The sequence below is a fragment of the Coenobita brevimanus genome, chromosome 31 (assembly GCF_032717465.1).
Source record: "Coenobita brevimanus isolate Jiangsu-jjx chromosome 31, ASM3271746v2, whole genome shotgun sequence".
NCBI classification, from domain to species: domain Eukaryota; kingdom Metazoa; phylum Arthropoda; class Malacostraca; order Decapoda; family Coenobitidae; genus Coenobita; species Coenobita brevimanus.
In genome coordinates, this window is record NC_136984.1 from 31286037 (window position 1) to 31309369 (window position 23333).

Below are 23333 nucleotides of genomic sequence, written 5' to 3' on the forward strand. Positions count from 1 at the left end.
CTACCACATAATAATAATAATAATAATAATAATAATAATAATAAAAAATAAAAAATAATAATAGTAATAATGATAAAACTGCAATAAAAAAACTAATAATAATAATCCATCCATCCATCCATTATCCAATCCTGTGTTGCCCTATGAGGAGTGTAGGAGCCCAGGGCTAGGCAACTTGGTCCTGACATTTAAGATGAAAAAAATAATAATAATAATAATAATAATAACACCAATAGCAATAATAATAACAATAATAATAATAATATCAACAATAATAATAATGATCATAAGAAAAACAACAATAACAATTATAAAAATACTAATAATACTATTACTAATAATAATAATAATAATAATAATAATAATAATAATAATAATAATAATACCTCTTTATCCCCATATCGCGTATGGCCAAGGCTGGGGGGCCAACAAATATTTCATTCATTCATTCATTGCCAGACGCCATGTATCCCAGACGGGGTGGCCAAGGGCTCAGAGTTAATTGTTTTACAGGGAGGGACACCAATCCTCCACCAACCCCACTTGACACGTAGGGAGAACGTTATGCCAACAGCATCTGGTGTTCCCAGGCGGTCACCCATCCAAGTACTAACCAGACCCAACGTTGCTAACAAATATAATAATAATAATAATAATAATACCTCTTTATGCCCATATCGCGTATGGCCGAGGCTGGGGGCCAACAAATATAACCCCCTCTTGGCCACACATCTCGGCAAATTCCACAGTCTCCGAAAAGAGGCCATATCCGGGGTGCACCGCCTGAGCACCGGCTGCCCGCGCCACCTGCTGGATTTTCTCGCCACTGAGATACAATTCTTGCGAGGGTGCCAGACCTATGTGGTATGCTTCATTGGCCTAAAAGAATTATTATTATTATTATTATTATTATTTGTTACTGCTACTATAATTATCATCATCATTCATTACTACTACTATAATCATCATCATCATCATTGATTACTACTACTATAATCATCATCAGCATTCACTATTCATTACAACTACTATAATCATCATCATCATTCATTACTACTACTATAATCATCATCATCATCATCATTCATTACTACTGCTATAATCATCATCATCATCATCATTCATTACTACTACTATAATCATCGTCATCATTCATTACTACTACATTAATCATCATCATCATCATCATTCATTACTACTACTATAATCATCATCATCATTCATTACTACTACTATAATCATCATCATCATTCATTACTACTACTATAATCATCATCATCATCATCATCATCATCACCAGCATTCATTTCTGTCAGGCCAGGGGTTTACGGGGCGGCTTCCCGTCCCTACAACGCCTAGAGTGCAGCTGGGTTGCCTTTCTAGACCGGAGCTTAGACAAACAAGAGAGGGCCAGGGCATAAAAACACAGGCCAACAACCTTACACGTATATTGACCAATTCAACTGCTGTGGAACAGGTAGACAATCTTACACAATCTCATAGGCCAAAATCAATACACAGGCTGGCATTAGTGGGTACAGTATCACACAGGATACTAGATATACAGGGGTCTAAGTCTGGTTCAGGAGGGCAAAGCACTACTACACTGTCCGTGGTGAGGAGGCACGTCCGTCAGGCGTACACTGTTCTGGCACTAAGTTTTACATTGCGTACGGGGGGGGGGGTTACTGACCCTGCACAGGAAGAGGGGGGGGGGATCGAGACACTATGTTACAGGTGCTGTTACAGGGGGTGATGTGTCACTGCTCGTCCCTTCACTGCTTGATATCACTGAGGTTCTTGTATTCTCCCTTTTTTTATATTCTCCCTTGGCCTCCCTGTACACTTATAGCTCAATATCGCTGAGGCGCCTGTTCTGTTACTCTTTTATACTCTCCCATGGCCTCCCTGTACACTTATAACTCAATATCACTGAGGCGCCTGTTCTGTTACTCTTTTATACTCTCCCTTGGCCTCCCTGTACACTTATAACTCAATATCACTGAGGCGCCTGTTCTGTTACTCTTTTATACTCTCCCTTGGCCTCCCTGCACACTTATAACTCAATATCACTGAGGCGCCTGTTCTGTTACTCTCACTCTTTTATACTCTCACTTGGCCTCACTCTATACTTAGTGTACGTTACCCTCATTTTCGTGCTTCGAGTACCGGCCTCACTGTCCACTGATATTTCACTGTCTTTAGGTCCCCTTCGTTTCATGGGGGGGGGAGGGGAGGTCCAGGGCTCACAACTCTCGGCCTGGGGTAGGCAGCGGCTCTTTGGGAGTCCCCTCGTCCCAAGGCCATGGGACCACTCTCAGGGGCGTCGTCTCTCACCTGGGGCTTGGGCTGTGTGTGGCGAAGGGCCCCTCACTATCGAGGCTGGGGACTGGAGTCTGGCCCTCGGGACTAGGACCGAACAGGCGTTGGAGGCGCTCACTCAGGCGCAGGGTGGAGGACGGGTGTCGCCTTCGTCAAGGTGGGCAGAGGGCCCACCAGGGGGTCCGATGTGGAACTGGCTGCCTGGACCACATTCAAGTGGATATGTGAACATTTCCTGGGAAACAAGAGGTCACTGGATTATGAAGATGGTGTTGAGAGACTTCTCAATTCATTTGCTGCTATGGGGTGCCAGATGTCGCTGAAAGTTCATTTTCTCCATTCGCACCTTGAAGGTTTCGAGCAGAACCTGGGAGCCGTCTCTGACGAACAGGGAGAACGCTTCCATCAAGACATCAGTGCAATGGAGCATCGCTATCAAGGCTTCTGGAATGAAAGTATGCTGTGGATTACTGCTGGATGCTGTACAGGGACGAGCCTGGAACACAGCATCAAAGGAAGTCTAAAGCTCAATGATTTTGAGTAGTTTGACCTTTGCAACAGTGCACTGAAACTCACTCTCTGTTATATGTCTTGCAGGAGTTTCCTGTTTTGTCATTTCCATTTGGATGAAAATACAAGTATATGTGCACTATTTAGAGACACTGAATTTATACGAGGAATCGACATACTTCAAAAAACTTTGAAACCTCAAGTATACTAAGAAAAACTTCATTTTTATAAGAAAGCATATGCATCTAGTGGTAAAATTCATCCACAATGATAAAAGGTAGTTTTCATACAACTGTGACATGCTGAACTATAATGGACGGCATATTTGTGATCGTCGTCACAAATAGGTAAAGAAATGTTATATTTTATATCTGATGAGAGAAAAAAGTTTGATTATGCAGACGTGTGTAATGATAAATACAGGTATTATTGGTGACTTTAATGCTGCCCCCAATACAGATGTCTATTTCTCTAGTGATAGCAGATGTTTCCACACTACCACCAGGAAGCTTCACATGTTAAGCAGGGATGTCTCTCTTCTACATGGTTAGATCACGTTATCCTGTCACCTTGCTTATTAAGTGCCATCACAGGCTGTAACGTCTTGTACGACAGTATATCGTCAGACCACTTTCCTATTACAGTTACATGTTGCTGGTCTACCTGCCCTAAGGCAGGTAAGACCAACCAATAATGAAAAGATTAAATGGAACTTTAATGACATAGCAAAAAGACAGGAATATGGTGGTGTACTGACGGACAAGCTCAGCACTCTTTCCACTGACCCTGCCAGTGCATGTTGCTTTAACCATGTATGTAATAATCCAAGACATCGTGAGTTAACTGATGGTATAAACAAATCTGTAACCAACTGTATGCTAAAAACAGGCAGGGAAGTCTTTGGCACTACTAGAAAAAATGGCAGCAGGTTCCTGGCTGGAATGAGTTTGTGCAGGAGGCACATTTGACGGCGAGGGAGGCATTTCTTGAGTGGCGCTCACAAGGCAGTCCACGCCAAGGGCCACTGGCTGAGTACATGCGGGACACTAGGGCAAGATTTAAACTCTGCTTACGATGGTGCAGGGCACATGAACAGCAGTTAAGAGCACCGCCACTAGCTGATAAACTGGCAAGCAATAATTCATACAGCTTTTGGAAAGCTGTCAAAACAATGACTCCGAACTCTGACTCTCTACCATTACGAGTAGACCAAGCAGTAGGGGAGGAGGAAATAGCTGCAATGTGGGGCAGACATTACGAGGGCATTCTCAATTGTGTGAGGGACGATGCAAGTGAAAATGCCTTACATGAAAAACTGAGGAATGTCACACTTCATGACTTCAGAAGCATTGATTATGCTGAAATGAGAGTCTCTGATTGTATGGTTAAATATCTTTGTGAATGCCTGCATTTGCCACCAATACATTCCAGCACAGGTACTTGCCGTCATCATTGTTCCACTGTTGAAGAGTAAAGTTAAAGATCCTGCAAGCTCTTCCAACTACAGGCCAATAGCAATTGTTACCATATTGTCAAAGATAATTGAATTAGCCATGCTACACAGACTAGAGGCCTATCTGTACTCTGTACATAACCAGTTTAGCTACAAAGCAGAGCACAGCACTGAAATGTGTGTTTGAACGATTAAACACACGACTGACTACTACACAAAACCAGGATCCCCAGTCTATCTCTGTTTTCTAGATTCTAGCAAAGCATTTGACAGAGTTAATTACTGGAAACTCTTTAATAAGCTACATGAAAGAAGTGCTCCACAATATCTTACAAACTTGCTTGTGCATTGGTACACAATGCAGGAGTTCATTGTTAAATGGGGTAATTCCTGGTCTTGTGGCTTCAAAGCAGCCAATGGCATTAGACAAGGTGGGATACTGTCTCCCCACCTGTACAATATATATACTGACTGGCTTAGTATTACTCTGAGTAATTTCAGGATAGGCTGTCACATATATGATAAATGCATTAACTCCTTAAGTTATGCAGATGACATGGTGCTTATGGCCCCTACAGCCGATGCGCTGCAAATACTTATAGATGCATGCCAGGCATATGCAGTCATGATATTATTTACAATAAAAACAAAAATCGAATGTATGGTAGTTCATTCATTCATTCATTGCCAGACGCCATGTATCCCAGACGGGGTGGCCAAGGGCTTATAGTTAATTGTTTTACAGGGAGGGGCACTAATCCTCCACCAACCCCACGACAAGTAGGGATGCCAACAGCATCTGGTGTTCCCAGGCGGTCACCCATCCAAGTACTAACCAAACCCAACGTTGCTTAACTTCGCTGATCGGACGGGAAGCGGTGTACTCAACGTGGTAGTACCTCCCACAAATTCCAAGGTAACCTATTTAAGATCTACATGGCTTAATGGGTGTGCATTAAACTTTGTAAATAGTTTGACCTATCTAGGTCACATCATAACAGAAGATATGATTGTGACATACTGAAGCAAAACAGGAAGCTTAAGGCAGTTGGCAACACAATATTAAGGAAATTCTCTTTCTGTAGCCAAGAGGTTAAGCTGGAACTTTTCAGGAGTTATTGTTACTCAATATATTGTAACTCACTGTGGTACAGATGTAAAGCATCTACCATCAATAAAATCAGGGTGTGTCATAATGACATACTGAAAAGGATGCTTAGGCTACCAAGATGGACGAGCTCGTCCATGGCCTTTGTCACCCATAATGTCAAATGCCTGGATGTGATAAGGCGGAATTCTGTATACAGCCTGAAGTGTAGAATAGATCAGTCTACCAACAGCATTATCACTGCAGTTAGACACAGTAGCGCCTATATGAACAGCGCAATGTATCAGGAATGGAAGAGCGTGCTGCACAGGAACATAACCACTGTCTGAGAACTACCGCAGCAGGTGGTACCATGTATAAGGTACTGTACTTGTATAAAGGCATATGACTGCCATGTTAAATATATTATTTATTTACACCTGTAACATAACATACAAATTATTACCAATACTACAATTACAATATATATATATCACTTACACAAGGCATCACAACAATAATCTGTTTCATACGAGTATTTATATGTATGATAATAACCAAGTAATATACATGCTATTACCTATGTCTTTGTTGTGGATGTTGGAGTGGCCCTGGTGAGAGAGGATAGTGTTTGGAAACTCCCTGTACTGTTGTTTGCAGATGATACTGTGTTGTTGAGTGAAGACGAAGGGGAGCTGCAAGGCTTGGTGGATGAGTTTGGGAGAGTGTGTAAGAAACGGAACCTAAAGGTGAATGTAGGGAAGAGTAAAGTGATAGTCTTTGAGAGAGGTGAAGTCAGTGAATGTACAGCGAGGTTAGATGGTGAGGAATTGGAAAATGTGAGTACGTTTAAGTATTTGGGTAGTGTGATGGGTAAGGATGGAGGTTTGGAGGGTGAAGTGCTTGAAAGGGTACAGCAGGGAAGAAAGGTTGCTGGTTCCTTGAAAGCAGTGATAAGAAACAGGGAAGTGAGCATGGAAGTGAAAAAGTTACTACATGACAGTATTGTGATACCAACTCTAACGTACGGAAGTGAAGCTTGGACATTGTTGGAAGGACACAAGTCAAGAGTGAGAGCAGTGGAAATGAGTTATTTAAGAGGAGCCTGTGGAGTCACGTGGAGAGACAGGCTGACGAATGAGGATATAAAGGAGCGTTGTGGTGTGGATGTGGATGTGATAGGAAGCATTATGAGGAACACACTGAGGTGGTTTGGCCATGTGGAGAGGATGGAGGGTGAGAGACTGACGAGGAGAGTGTATGTGAGTGAGGTGGAGGGGGGAAGAGGGAGGGGGAGGACAAGGATGAGATGGAGGGATGGGGTGGAGAGGTATATGAGAGAGGGGGGTGTGAGTTGGGAGCAGGGCAGTGAAATGGCGGGGGACAGGGCGACTTGGAGGCGATTTGTTTGTGGCCACCCCAAACGGGATTGAGGCATCTGGCAATAGATAGATAGATAGATTATTATTCTTATTACTAATACATGCATTTCCCACCCTTTGTACTCCAACCTGGCCTGAAATGACCCATCATGATTGCTGAGTTGTAATACTGTACTAGTCATGAAGAAGTGCTATAACAAACAGTGTGTGTACAATGGGGTGCAGTGGGTGGCAGTACATGTGTTTGCCACCCTTTGTAATCCAACCTGGCCTGAAATGACCCTCTGCCCATCATGACTGCTGAGTTGTAATGACAGATTACAGAGGGAGGGGAAGGCCAAGGATGAGATGGAGGGATGGAGTGGAGAGGTATATGAGAGAGGGGAATGTGAGCTGGGGGCAGGGCAGTGAAATGGCAGGGGACAGGGCGACATGAAGGTGATTTGTTTGTGGCCACCCCTTACGGGATTAAGGCGTCTGGCAATAGATAGATAAATAATAATATTGTACTAGGGCTCCTACACTCCTCATGGGGCAATGTAGGATTGGATGATGATGATGACTAGTCATGAAGAAGTGTTATGACACGGATGTGAAGTATGCTGCAAAAGAGTGAAATTCTAGGCCAAGTTAGTGTGAAATGAGTATAGCTGACATTTCTAGTGCTGGAATATGCTACTGTACTAGTCATGAAGAAGTGCTATGACAAGGAGGTGAAATAAGCCACCAAAAGGGTTAAATTCTGGACCAAGTTAGTGTGAAACGGATAGAGTTTACAGTATTAGTGCTAGAATGTGCTACTGTACTAGTCATGAAGAAGTGCTATGACAAGGATATGAAATAAGCTGCAAGAGGGTGAGAGACTAACTAGGAGAGTGTATGTGAGTGAGGTGCATGTGGAGTTACATGGAGAGACAGACTGACAAGTGAAGAAGTGAAGGAGCGTTGTGGTGTGGATGTGGATGTGATAGGAAGCGTTAGGAGAAACACACTGAGATGGTTTGGCCATGTGGAGAGGATGGAGAGTGAGAGACTAACTAGGAGTGTATGTGAGTGAGGTGCATGTGGAGTTACATGGAGAGACAGACTGACAAATGATGAAGTGAAGGAGCATTGTGGTGTGGATGTGGATGTGATAGGAAGCGTCAGGAGAAACACACTGAGGTGGTTTGGCCATGTGGAGAGGATGGAGAGTAAGAGATTGATGAGGAGAGTGTGTGTGAGTGAGATGGAGGAAGGGGAAGGCCAAGGATCAGATAGAGGGATGGAGTGGAGAGGTATATGAGAAAAGGGGGTGTGAGCTGGAAGTGGGTCAGTGAAATGGCTGGGGACAGGGTGACATGGGGGTGATCTGTTTGTGGCCACCCCATACGGGATTATGGCTTCTGGCAATAGATAGATAGACAGATAGCCTGCAAATGAGCTGAGTGGCAAGTGAGGGGTGGGGTATGAGTCAGGTGGGGAATAAATTGGTGGGCCGCGGTCATAAGCACAACTGTAAACAAAGGAGTTGTGATAATTCTGCTGTACAACACTTCTTCCCTAATCATCTGTTCATCATTAACCCCTTAAACGCGGCCGTGTACGGCCGATCCCCCCCGTGGCGGGGTTGTAGCGGGGTCTGAGTACCTGTGGGAAAATATTTGCCAAAAATCAGAGATTAACCCTAGAACATTAAATTTTTTATGGCATATAGTACTTACATTCAGCTTTCTCCTGAGACAGATGTTGAGCCTTCGTGGACTACCAAAGGACTTGTGAAGACTTGCAAAGTTGGGTAACAAAGTCTTCACTTTCACACCTCCAGAAACCCGGTTTTCTTTCTACCACAGCCTCAATCTGTCACAGTACACTTTATACAACAACGTACAGGTTGTTTGGAATCCGTATTTGTACAATAAGCACTGAAAATAAGGCTATAATGAACGGAGCGCACGGCTGACATGCAGCGCGGCGGTGATCTTCCCGTCACTGAACACACATTTCCCTTTTCACGGCTAAAAACACGTATACTACATTATTTTCCTTCATAGTACTTCGCAAAGGCTCGCTTGGCACTATTACGGCCCAAAAAATCACTGTCACTGCCAGTATTGTGAAGCGGGAATGAGGAAGACCACCACGGCGCGAGTTTATTCAGCCTTACAGCAGGCACTTTATTCTCGCTCCGATCGGCCACTCGCACTTCATTTCTATCGCTCACTTTCACTCTAGCTGTCAGTTTTTTGCCTTATTCATCAGTGTCACTGTCCATTGTTATAAAAATAATATTTTCTACACAACAAACTGTCACTGTCAGAACATAGAATAGAAACATATGCTTTCAACTTCTTACACTGGAGTGACTGTCACTCGCAATACTTATATTATTACTATGTACAATTATTTACATAAAAAAACACTGTCACTGTCAGTGTTTTTACAAGTACATACACTAATTTACACTCATCAGACTGTCACTGTCAGTACGTAAAAGAAAACTAAACACTAGTATCACTGTCACTCTCAGTATTATTTTCAAGAATCTCACCCTTATTTTCAATATCTAGTCAGGCTGTGGTAGTCAAAGAAACACGGGTAAGTACAGAGGGGAATTTTGCACTCTTTGCACTGCAAGGAGGTGTGCCTAAATGTTCTGTCCTGCCTGGTAGTGTGGCTGCACACATGACACCTCCTGAGTGCTTTTCCCCTCTTGGCAGTGGCAGGCAGTGGCTCCAGGCGGTGTCGCTGAAGGTAGGCCTGACACTGTAGGCGGTCTGGAGGTGTGTGTGGGTGGCGCCTGGGACCTGATAGCAGTACCTGCCCAAAACGCTGAAGCAGCTGGTACACACAAGTCTTTGAAAATCGTCGGAGAGAGTAGTTTGCTGGCTTCCTGTTCTTGATCTTATACAGGATGAAGGCGTTCAGCATGCACATATCAATCAAGTGCAAGAACACCTTCCTGTACCAGCGACTGTTCCTCCTCAGGCAGTCTATCTCTCCGATCATCATGTCAGACTTGTTCACCAGCCGCATATTGACGTTGTAGTCAATAACAGCATCAGGCTTCATCACAGGCTCGCCAGTCCTTCTGTCGACCTTCCCTGTGGCCAGCATTTCCCCCTTGTGTACTGTGGTGAGCACATTCACGATTCTCTTATCGTGCCACCTGATCGCCGGCATCTTGTCAGTTTTCTTCAGGTGCACGTCTCCCCGCTTTGATCTTTCAGCCTCGGGGAAGGCAGGGTAGTGTGCCCTATTGCTCCTGACAGTGCCACATGATCCGACGCCGTGTTCAGAAAGGTACTTGGCGTCAGAAAGGTACTTGGCGAGTTTTGCAGCTGTATAGTAATTGTCAGTATACTGGACATGATTCTTGCCAAAGTACTTTTCCAACAGCACTTTCACCACAGAACCAGAGAATCCAAGAGGGTCAGTCTTGTCCAAGTCCACATTGCTGGCGGTGTAAATAACGAAGTCTAAGATGAACCCCGTCTTGCAGTCGCACAGCACGAAAAACTTTATTCCAAAGCGGTGGCGTTTGCTAGGAATATACTGCACAAACCGAAGACGGCCCCTGAACAAAACCAAGGACTCGTCAATCACCACTTTCTTGAAGGGGCGCAGGAACCTCGTAAACTTGTCCTTGATCAGGTTCAGGATTCCCCTCACTTTCCATAATGGGTCAGTTTGGGAAGACTCATCATTGTTCGCAAAGTGAAGGTAAGTCATGAGATGCCTGAAATGATCGCGACTCATGTATTTATTGAAGATGGGTGTGGGGCAAAGATCGTCAGCACTCCAGTATTCCTCGAGCTTATGCTTCCAATTGTGGTGCATCAATAACATCAAACCAATAAATACAAACAGTTCCCTGATCGTTACAGGAACCCATGCTGCCATCCGCGACGTGGATGGCGTTGCAGCTTCACCTTCTCCTTCACGAACTGCAGCAGATTGCCCCTCGTACCTGTTTGTCTCGGTACAAATCTGCTCCATTGCTTCGTTATCCAGGAAGGCCAACAGGTAGTCCAAGCATTCACCATCCTCTGGGACAGGGAAGTCAGCCTGTATTCCACACCCACTGGCATCAAAGGGCAGATCTTCCGGCACAAAATCTGAGCCCTCTGACCACACGAAGGCATCCAGAGTGCCCTGCCTAGGCTGGGAGGTGCTGGGGGCGGCGGTGGGTGAGGCAGGTCGTGTGGCAGTGGGTGAGGCAGGCGGTGAGGCAGTGCGTGAGGCAGAGGCTGTCCTAGGTCATGTCGGTGTAGTGGTGGTGGTGGTGGGGAGATAAGTAGAGGGTTCAAGGTCACTCGCGGTGGCGTGACTGGCGAGTTGCCTAGTGCGAGTAACCTTAGGAGCTAGCCTTACACTAGGGGACAAAGTTCTAGCCCTACTAGCACGAACACTGGGCCTACGGAAACCTCTACTACGTAAACTAGACTGCCTACTTCCCTTCCGAGGTGGTGAAGGCGACTCCGAAGACTCCGGAGAAAGGGCAGCTGAAGATGACGACGAGAGAATGGGGCTGGGAGTGCGTGGCGGGCTGGCGGTGGCGTGACGTGGTGTAGGGGACAATGGCTGGGAAGCTGGGTCACCACTTCTCCTCTTGGCCCCCTTTCCATATACTAGGCCCCTTTTCACAGGAGCCTTGCCTGTTGAGGTGCTTGGCACAGGAATAGTCACTTCTGGCACCTCAGACTCAGCACTCGATTGCGTGTCCGACTCTGCCAGGCTAGACAATACACCAACGTCACTTCCATAATCCATGGACGCTCTCAATAACTCACTAGCAATAGCCGAGTCACTAAGTCCCTTAGCAGTTCCTTGTAAGGTTTTGTACGGGGTGGAGGTCACAAAACCCTTTTTCGGAGGGTTGGAAGGCACAGACTCGGAAGAGCTTGAGTTGGACATGGTGTCACCTTGAAAGATTTGCGTGGACTGACGCTAAACAGGGGCAAACCGCGCGAAAAAAATGCTAGTGTGACAACTGGGGAAACAAGCGTTTCCAAATAGCATAAAGTGCTTGCGAGAGGAAGGCGCAGATTGACACGTATGAGCCGTCCGCGCGCTGCCATATCGCACGACGAGGGAGGGCCGGGCAGCGGTGTGTGGGTGGGTAAAAAAAAATGAAACTTGGCAACAACCGAGGTCAGTAGTACAAAGGTCAAGTGTGCTAAAAGTAGCTCAAGGGTGGCGGTACTGATAGACAATACCAGCTGGAGCCTGCTTGCCCGCGGTTATTCAAAATTTACTAGAATCGCAAACGCGACGATCCGCCGTTATGTCCTTTTGGCCGAGCGTCACAAATGAGACGATCCGCGTTTAAGGGGTTAAATGCTCAAGATTTATTAAGTTTATTTTTACACAATCTGATAAAACAATGAATTCAGGTATACCCCGGTTTAACAATGTAACTGGTTAGATAAAACCCCATCGTTAGGCAGGGTATCGTACATTGGGGAAGATTTAACATGTAAAGTAATGGGATGCGTTTTTCAGCCTTGGGTTTCCCCCTCAGTCAAGTCCAAAAACCCACACAAATGAGTCCAAAAACAAGTGTAAAGCCAATCTAAATGGCCTAACAGCTGTCAAGGAAGCTAACCTAAGCCCAACACCTATAAAATACTCACTAAAACCAACAAATAATATCTGAAAATTGTTAAATATAAGTCTGGAAAAAATCAAGCTTAGTAAACTGTACCCCAAAATGACAATGTTCACCCCACCTATGGCTAAAACACATTAATCTAAGTCACCTATGGCTAAAACACATTAATCTAAGTCTAAAAACAGTTTACAAATCAACTTAAACACACAAAATTAGTCTAAAATATCATCAAAATCAGTAAAACAAATCAAAACCCATTGTTAAACCAGGGTTTGGCCATCGTTAGGTGGGGTATGGTGGTATTTCTACCCCCATCGTTAAGCCGGGGTATGGCATCTAGGGGTATCGAGGTGTACCTGCACTGCAATGATAAAGTGTAGGGTTGCTAGCTAATTAGGTGTAGGTTAAGCACAGGGATTTGTGGACCCCTTTACATAATGCTCACACCTGCAAGTGCTGCCCACTGAACACCTCGTATGGCACATATCCTACATAAAGCCAGAGTGAGAGACTAACTAGGAGTGTATGAGTGAGGTGGAGGGAGGGAGAGGGAGGGGGAGGCCAAGGATGAGATGGAGGGATGGCGTGGAGAGGTATATGAGAGAGGGGAGTGTGAGCTGGGAGCAGGGCAGTGAAATGGCAGTGAACAGGGCGACATGGAGGTGATTTGTTTGTGGCCACCCCTTACAGGATTAAGGCATCTGGCAATAGATAGACAGATAGATAGACAGACAGACAGACAGACAGATAAACACAGACAGATAGATAGACAGATAGACAGATACATAGATAAACAGATAGATAGAGACAGAAAGATAGATAGATAGACAGATATATAGACGGATAGACATAGATAAATAGATAGATAAACAGACAGACAGACAGACAGACAGACGTTCCTTACCACAGCCACATGCATCGCGTGTCTATCAGTGTCACAAAACACCGCCACCGTCCGCACTGCCATCCTTCGTGCCGTGCGCATCACTCTGCACGCTGTCTCTCCGCGGTTGGCGATGAGAAGTTTGTTTATGGGGCGCCGGGATGTGCCGCTGGGGGTGTGCTGCTGCCGATAGCTGTGCCGCCATACTGACTGCCAACCCCTGTAGGAAAGGTGTTAGGGTGAGAGACTAACTAGGAGAGTGTGTGAGATGGAGTGGGAGACCGAGGATGAGATGGAAGGATGGAGTGAGAGACTAACTAGGAGAGTATGTGAGTGAGGTGGAGGGGGAGACCAAGGATGAGATGGAGGGATGGGGTGAGAGACTAACCAGGAGTGTATGTGAGTGAAGTGGAGTGGGGAGAGGGAAGGGGAGACTGAGGATGAGATGGAGTGACAGTGAGAGACTAACTGGGAGAGTATATGTGAGTGAGGTGGAGGGGGAGACCAAGGATGAGATGGAGGGATGGAGTAAGAGACTAACTAGGAGTGTGTGGGTAAGGTGGAGTGGGAAGACTGATTTTACTTTAACTGATTGATTGATTTTCTTGCCAAATAAGCACTGTTACATAATATACAATAATATATATTTATCTGAATAACTGGCAGATACAGGCATAAGTAAATATAATATCACAGTGTACAACCTACTAAAGTATGCAAGTGAAGCTTGGACCTTGTTGGAGGAACACAAGTCAACAGTGAGAGCAGTGGAAATGAGTTATTGGAGAGGAGCCTGTGGAGTTACACGGAGAGACAGACTGACAAATGACGATGTGAAGGAGCGTTGTGGTGTGGATGTGGATGTGATAGGAAGCATTAGGAGAAACACACTGAGGTGGTTTGGCCATGTGGAGAGGAGGGAGAGTGAGAGACTAACTAGGAGAGTGTATGTGAGTGAGGTGGATGTGGATTTACATGAAAAGACAGACTGACAAATGAGGATGTGAAGGAGCATTGTGGTGTGGATGTGGATGTGATAGGAAGCATTAGGAGAAACACACTGAGGTGGTCTGGCCATGTGGAGAGGATGGAGAGCGAGAGACTGATGAGAAGAGTATGTGAGTGAGGTGGAGGGGGGGAGAGGGAGGGGAAGGCCAAGGATGAAATGGAGGGATGGAATGGAGAGTGAGAGACTGATGAGGAGTGTATGTGAGTGAGGTGGTGGGAGGGAGAGGGAGAGGGAGGGCAAGGATGAGATGAAGGGATGGAGTGGAGAGGTATATGAGAGACGGGGGTGTGAACTGGGAGCAGGGCAGTGAAATGGTGGGGGACAGGGTGACATGAAGGCGATTTGTTTGTGGCTACCCCATATGGGAAACTCCCTGTACTGTTGTTTGCAGATGATACCGTGTTGTCGAGTGAAGACGAAGGGGAGCTGCAAGGCTTGGTGGATGAGTTTGGGAGAGTGTGTAAGAAACGGAATCTAAAGGTGAATGTAGGGAAGAGTAAAGTGATGGTCTTTGAGAGAGGTGAAGTCAGTGAATGTACAGTGAGGTTGGATGGTGAGGAATTGGAATATGTGAGTACATTTAAGTACTTGGGTAGTGTGATGAGTAAGGATGGAGGTTTGGAGGGTGAAGTGCTTGAAAGGGTACAGCAGGGAAGAAAGGTTGCTGGTTCCTTGAAAGCAGTGATAAGAAACAGGGAAGTGAGCATGGAAGTGAAAAAGTTACTACATGACAGTATTGTGATACCAACTCTAACGTATGGAAGTGAAGCTTGGACGTTGCTGGAAGGACACAAGTCAAGAGTGAGAGCAGTGGCAATGAGTTATTTAAGAGGAGCCTGTGGAGTCACATGGAGAGACAGGCTGACAAATGAGGATATAAAGGAGCATTGTGGTGTGGATGTGGATGTGATAGGAAGCGTTATGAGGAACACACTGAGGTGGTTTGGCCATGTGGAGAGGATGGAGGGTGAGAGACTGACGAAGAGAGTGTATGTGAGTGAAGTGGAGGGGGGGAGAGGGAGGGGGAGGCCGAGGATGAGATGGAGGGATCGGGTGGAGAGGTATATGAGAGATGGGGGTGTGAGTTGGGAGCAGGGCAGTGAAATGGTGGGGAACAAGGTGGCATGGAGGTGATTTGTTTGTGGCCACCCTGTATGGGATTAAGGCATCTGGCAATAGATAGATAGATAGACAGCCTACTACTTTTGAAGTTGGCAAAAATCAAACTGACTGATTAAAATAAATTCCTGAAGCCTGTAAGGAAAGGTATAAAAGCAATATTGTAACTGTTATGGTAACTACTGAGACAGAAAATAAAGTTGACATTAACATGGTGACATTAACTAGTACTGATCGTGAAGGTGCTGCTTAATCCACCTTTGGAATATACACATAGATGTGGCATGTCTGAGGGATTCATCCAAGGTGTTCCATCATTTGGCTCCCCTATAACTAGACTTGTTGTTTTTTATCGAGGCCAAGATGCACTTGACAGGTTGGTGATGATTACTGAATGCAACATGTCCAAATAACATCGTTGTATTTCAAATAATTACCGGTAATGTGAATCCAAACTTATTATCTAACCCAAATGCAACAATGTTATTCGGACATGTTGCACTGAGCCAATCATAATCAATCTGTCAAGTGCATCTTGGCCTCGACTTAAAAAAACGGAGTATAAGACAACGTTGTGCATGTGAGGTTCTGCGGTATGGAAGTGGCAATAACTCCTGCGCTCCTCTGGTATTAAAGTTGTGGACTATTACATGACAATCATTCTATCTGCCTATCTATTACCAGACGCCTTAATCCCTTATACGGGGTGGACACAAACAAATTGCCTCCACGTCACCCTGTCCTCCACCATTTCACTGCCCTGCTCCCAATTTACACCCCCCTCTCTCATATACCTCTCCACTCCATCCCTCCATCTCATCCTTGGCCTCCCTCTCCCTCTCCTCCCCTCGACCTCACTCATATACACTCTCCTCATCAGTCTCTCACTCTCCATCCTCTCCACTCCATCCCTCCATTTCATCCTTGGCCTTCCCCTCCCTCTCCCCCCCCTCCACCTCACTCACATACACTCTCCTCATCAGTCTCTCACTCTTCATCCTCCTCTCCACTCCATCCCTCCATTTCATCCTTGGCTTTCCCCTCCCTCTCCCCCCTTCCACCTCACTCACATACACTCTCCTCATCAGTCTATCACTCTCCATTCTCTCCACATGGCCAAACCACCTTAATGTGTTTCTCCTAACGCTTCCTATCACATCCACATCGTTCTCCAGGCACATAATACGTGTTGACTGCCTGAACAAACAAGATATCATCTAATTCTAATAGACCAAGGTCTTCAATACTGGACCTGTGTGAGCATTATAAGACCGCTAAGTCATTATAAGAAGTACTTGCTTTTGTGCTAAGCAAGAGGAATCTAGGTAGGTCTTGTCTGCTCCTCCCCAGATAGCGCAGCAGTAAATTATACGAGAGTAAGCCAAAGAAAGGTACCGCAGAGTTACTATAAATTATCAATATATATTCAAGGAATCTCTGGTTCTGTGAAGAATGCCTGCAATTTTTAATAAACTCACTTTAATGTCATTAATAGGAGTCTTCCATGTCAACTGTAACACCAAGATATTTTACATCATTAACTTTGTCAATTACATGGTCATTAATTTTAATCTCAAAGTTTGGCAACTGACAGTTGGAAAAATGAGTAACAAAACAATGGGTTTGATTCAAATTAAGTGTAAGACCACTGGATTTAATCCAGTTTGAAACCTTGGTTAATTCCTCATTCATTTCATGTACCAGTTCCATTAGATTATTACCTTGCAAATAAATGTTTGTATTATCTGTGTATAAAAGAAACTTCAACTCAGTACTTGAGAAAACAGTATCATTAATGAATAAAATAAATAGAGGTGCAAGTACAGATCCCAGTGGAACACCATACTTCATGTAGTTATAGTTAGAACTTGCACTATTATAGAAAACAAACTGCTTCCTATGACTGAGCTAACTTGTAAACCATTTATGTGCAGGGCCGCATATACCATAAATATGTCACTTTTTTAGTACAGTATCATGAGGTATGGTGTTGAAGGCCCTCGACAGATCACACTAAAACGTTTAACTGATATTGTTTTGTGTCTAAAAGGGTGAAATTCTGGGCCAAGTTAGTGTAAAATGGGTATGGTTTATATCTGTACTGCCAGAATATGCTACTGTACTAGTCATGAAGAAGTGCAATGACAAGGATGTGAAATAAGCTGCAAGAGGGTGAGAGACTAACTAGGAGACAACATTCTCAAATATTTCACTGAATATGGTCAGCCGAGAAATGGGTCTGTAATTCTGAAAAGGAAGGGGCAGACCGAGGATGAGATGGAGGGATGGAGCGAGAGGCTAACCTGGTGCGTGTGTGTGTGTGTGTGTGTGTAATTCACCGGGTCGGTCAGGATCACTTGATGGTCGTGATCGTCAGCTTTTACCCTCCCGGAAGGGAGCTGAGAGCTCATATAGTCCGATCTAAGGGCAAGGCTGTGACCTTCACACACGCACACACCCGTCCCCTTGCTCCAGGGGGACAGTAACCACCCACTTCGTCAGTGAAACTTTTCGCAACCTGAGCGAGGCGCGAACTCCCGTCTACCAGATGGCAAGCGAGAATGTTACCACTGTGCCAGCGAGTGTGTGCGTGCATGTCAGTGTGTGTGTGTGTGTGTCCGTGCATGTCAGTGTGTGTGTGTGTGTGTGTGTGTGTGTGTGTGTGTGTGTGTGTGTGTGTGTGTGTGTGTGTGTGTGTGTGTGCGTGTGTGTGTGAGGTGGAGTGGGGAGAGGGAGGGGAAGACCATGGATGAGGTGGAGAGATGGAATGAGATCAGGTTTCAGGTAATGTTCGGGAGTATAGCCTTTTTAACGGCACTCCCTGATGTTATTGTCGCTGTCTGGTTATACTTTTCTTTAATCTTGTTTATGTCCCATTTTCTTTTCCCTTATCTTCCAAAAAGAATAAATAATTTCCTTTGTTTCATCTATATTTTCATTTTCAAATCAGAACTTTCCAATAACATTTTTCACACTTTCTTCATAAGGCTGCTGTAATCTAATACATTTTCTCCTTTCCTCATTGTATGCTGGGCACCACAAAATAAAATGAGTCAAATCTTCTTTTATACTGTCACATAGGTCACATTTTGTCTCCTCTCCTCTAAACCTTTTCCCATCATTTAAATTTAAGTTGTTAGTTCTACATTTAAATAATAAAACAGAGCTCTGTCTATTGTCATATGCACTTTCTTGGTTTCCTAATTCTGTTCTCCATTCTCTATAAATACTTAAGCTTTCTTTCTCATTCATAATCTTTTTCCATTCTATCCTGTCCCATTCCTTCACTTTTCTTCTTATTTCTTCGTTCGTACTATTTTTCATTGCTCCATCCTGCACTCCTATTTTCTTTAACTCTTTGTCCAGCTCCTTCATCCATCTATTTTTCTTTTCCTCTCTTGTGACCTCTACTATCCTTCTTAACAAATCATTTCCTTCTTCTTTCATGCTGTAACTTAAAAATTTCCATTGTCCCTCTAGTATTCTAGCCTTCATGGATGCTGCACCAATCTCTCCCCTCAGAGCTGCTGTTTGAGTGTAGCTGGATGCTCCCAAAATCATTCTATAAACACTATTTTCCACTCTTTGTAGTTGGTCTATTTCTTGTCTAGTCATATCCATCACACTGACTCCGTATAATATCGATGGTAATGCTATACTTTTCCAGAAAGTTTTCCCTATTAATAATCTTGAGCAGCTTTGTTTTATCACAGGATATGTCATATTTGCTAATTTTTGTGCCTTGTCCAAAACTACTTTCTTTTGTTCTTTAAAACAATTCTTACTATGATTAGAGAAAGAGTGAATATTGATGAGATACAGTTTGGGTTTATGCCAGGTAGGGGGACCACTGATGCCATATTCATTGTTCGACAGCTTCAGGAAAAATATATTGGTAGGAGAAGGGATCTTTATTTTGTTTTTGTTGATTTGGAAAAGGCCTTTGACAGAGTCCCTAGAGAGGTGGTGAAGTGGGCAATGAGAAAGCTTGGCTTGGAGGAGTGGCTGGTTAGGGTGGTTATGGCCATGTATGTGGGTGCTCACACCCAGGTGAGAGTGAATGGAGATTTGAGTGATGAGTTTTCCGTGAATGTTGGTGTGCATCAGGGGTCAGTCTTGAGTCCCATGTTGTTTATCATGGTACTTGAAGCCCTTTCACGTGACTTTAGAAACGGACTCCTGTGGGAGTTGTTGTATGCTGATGATTTGGTGTTGATTGCAGAGAATGAAAGGGAGGCGGAGGAAAGGTTTAGGAAGTGGAGAGATGGTATGGGGCAAAAGGGTTTAAGGGTAAATGCAGATAAAACAAAAGTGATGATATCTAGGGTTGGTGGTGGTACTGTCAAAGACGAGGGAGAGTGGCCATGTGCAGTTTGCCACAAGGGCGTGGGAAGTAATTCCATCTTGTGCGGTGTGTGTGATAAATGGGTGCATAAGAGATGTAGTGGTATCAGAGGTAGACTGCGAGATAATGCTGATTTTATGTGTACGGCGTGCCGGGGTGAGCAGGTGGAGATCGTCAGACGTGAAAGAATTGAACTTGCTGGTGAATCTCTTGAGTGTGTGGAAGAGTTTTGTTATTTAGGAGACATGTTGTGTGCTGGAGGTGGGGCTGGAGCTAGCTCTGTGGCTAGGGTGAGAAGTGGTTGGAAGAAGTTCAGGGAGCTCTTGCCTCTCCTGACATTGAGGGGCTCTCCCTACGTGCTAAGGGGTCTTTGTATGCAGCGTGTGTTAGGAGTGTAATGCTGTATGGCAGTGAGACCTGGGCAGTGAAGGAGGAAGACATTCGCCGGCTCAGACGTACAGAAATGACAATGATTAGGTGGATGTGCAGTGCGTCCCTGCATCCAAGGCCTGGAGGGGCTGGGTTTACAATGGAAGAGTTGAGAGGTAGGATGGGACTGGAGTGTATTGGTGTTGTGATGAGGAGAGGTACATTGAGGTGGTTTGGACATGTGGAGAGGATGGGGGATGATAGTTGGGTGAGGAAGGTGAGAAGTGTTAATATTGGGGGTGGGGTTATGAGGGGTAGACCGAGAAAGACATGGGACGAGGTCATTAAGTGTGACCTTAGGGTTAAGGGACTGAACAGGGAGGCTGCAATGGATCGTGCAGCATGGAGAGCCGCCATTAGGTGACCAAGGCCGACACATGCAAGCATGTTGGAGCCTTTAAAAACGAAAACGAAAACGAAAACGAATTTATCATTAGGCCCAGATATTTAATTTTGTCTCCAACTTTTATACCTCTAATATTGTCTGGTTTTTCATTCAAATTATAAATTAATACTTGACACTTTGTCATTCATTTCCAATCCGTATTTTCTACTCACTCTAATCGCTTCATCTATCACCTCTTCTGCCTCCTCTTGACTACTGGCCAACAGCATTCCATCATCCGCAAAGAAAAGAGATGATATCTTAAAGTATTCGTCCTGAAACCCTTTGTCCACTTCCTCTAACTTTTTAATTATTTCAAATGTTACTAGTTTGAATAATGTCGTAGACACTGTACAGCCCTGACGTATCCCACTTGACACTTCCATTTCTACTCTCTCTTCCCCAATTTCAATTATTGTTTTATCCTCGTTATATATTTCAGCCAACAAATCAATGATTTTTGGGTTTATTTTGTTTTTCATAAGTATATTTATCAATTCCTCTCTCTTTATACTATCATAAGCCTTTTTATAGTCAATTGCTACCACAAATAACGGCTTTTTCATTTCAAAAGACTTTTCCACACTGTATCTCAGTATAAATAAATTATTTTCCATTCTTGCTTTTTCTGTGAACCCTCCTTGTACATCCTTTTCTAGCTCGTTGTTTTTTATATGATCTTCTAAATACAGTCTCACTGCACCCATCATTAGTTTATATCCTTGGTTTGTCAATGCAATTGGTCTTAGCTCTTGCACTTTTGGTTTTGCTACTTTTGGTATCATAGTTGTTCGTGATTGTTTCCATCCTTTTGCTATAATTCCTGTTGCTATTGTCTCTCTTAAACTTCTTATCATTTCTTCTACCAACTGCTCACTTTCCCCTAAGCTTTTGAACATTTCAGGCTTTAATCCATCCATCCCTGCTGCCTTCCCACACCTCATCTTTTTCAAACATTTTCTCACCCTGTTCTCACTTACGATTTCATTACTTATGTGAATTATTCCCTTTTCCATTTGTGTTATCATTTCAAAATGCTCTCTTTGCATCACACTGCAGCTCCTGATATATGTACCTCTGGTCTTATCTTTACCATTTGGTTCACTCTTAAAACACACCTCTCGGCCTCTCTCTATATTTTGCCTTACTTCCTCATATTCTTTTTCATATTCCTCTTTTCTTTTACTGTTCCATACCTTACTTTTACTGTTTTCATTTTTCCTATATACTGTGCTCCAAAATTGTACTATTTCTTTTCTCATACTAACTAGGAGTGTATGTGAGTGAGGTGAGGGAGGGGGAGACCGAGAATGAGATGGAGGGATGGAGTAGAGACGCAAGGTACATGAGAGAAGGGGGGGTGTAAGCTGGGGAGAGGGCAGTGAAATGGCAGGGGATAGGGTGACATGGAGGGGATTTGTTTGTGGCCACCTCTAGGGAATTAAGGCGTCTGGCTATAGATAAAGAGACACATAATCATAACATAAACACCACATATTGGCACCGGCAAATATGACACTGAAATCTACCTTCTACTAATACCACTTCCATTTCTCTGCAGTATTTCATAAAAACAGAGGTCAATCACAGCTATAAATAAATGATAAATACAAAGCAACAATTACAAACCAATACTTACTGATAACAACATCGTCTGCTGAGCCTAAGCAGCCTGCCTCTCCTGAATCTTCTGCTTCTTCCCTCTGGAGTTGGTTGGTTGTAGGAATTGAAATGTTTAGTGTTGTCAAAGGTACACAGTGTAATAAGCTACGGAAAAAATACCTGACCCACCAAAAATAACATATTGAACTGCTCTCACCCCATTTTAAGAAACAGGTTAATTTCTTCATTATTTCTTTTTCCAGTTTATGCTTTCTGCCTGCCTCGGTGGCCAAATGGCGAAGTGAGCTGGCGACCATCTTGGCCTGACCATAGTTAGATTTTCTCTCTCTCTCTCTCTCTCTCTCTCTCTCTCTCTCTCTCACGTTGCTTGACTGAAATATTTATTGTTGTAAAGGTATATATCTAGTAAACATCGTCCAGTTTTATTCAACTTTGGGACAGCAACTGCCGAGCGGCCGAGTGTGGTTGTGTGTGGACATGGCCTCCCGCAGCCGTCACCGCAGTCACCACCGCAAGCGCCGCGGGCCTCGTTCTTCTGACTATACCTATTGTTAGAAATACAAATATTTCAGTTTCAACTTTGGAATATTCTTCTCAAGGTCTAGTGACCTTGGTTCTATTCATCCTTAAAGAGCTTCATTAAACAACAGTGCAGAGACGAAGCTTCTCGGAAAATAATAAAATTTAATGAATTTATATAATTTGGTAGGTAGTAGCGTCCACCATCCACTCACTGAATGTAGTGCTGCCTCCATGTAACTTTATACTAAGTGACAAGCCAAAATAATGGTTTCCTTTGAGTCCAGGAAAACATGTCGCCGAGGAAGATTTTGTGAGGAAAAGTCCTAAGCCAATGAAAATCCAGTCCCTGGGCGGGTTGTAGCAACACATTTGACATTGTGTACAGTATTTTTTGTTCCCTCATTACCTGTCTGTTTATACCTTAAAACTAATTATTTTTGGATTCCTTTACTTTCTGGATGATCTTATTACCTTCCCGTGTGGAGGAAATCAATACAAAGACGTGGTGGATGGTAAAGATAAGGAGAAAATGCGTATGAAATGGAGAGGCAAGAGAGTCACCATTACGTGGAATATTTTGTGCTCTTATCAGTGCTGCCATAGATGAGAAAGTGGCATGTGTGTAGATATGGCGGGGTGAGGAGGGTTACACGTGAAATGGAGGCAAAAAA

The 23333-nt window shown here is 44.1% G+C and overlaps 2 pseudogenes; both read right to left on the bottom strand.

Moving 5' to 3' along the window:
* Window positions 1-16019, bottom strand: part of LOC145395543 (methylcrotonoyl-CoA carboxylase subunit alpha, mitochondrial-like) — a 35212-nt pseudogene extending 19193 nt beyond the window's left edge.
* Window positions 5073-5191, bottom strand: LOC145395566 (5S ribosomal RNA; annotated as a pseudogene).
* Window positions 16020-23333: the final 7314 nt, after the last annotated feature.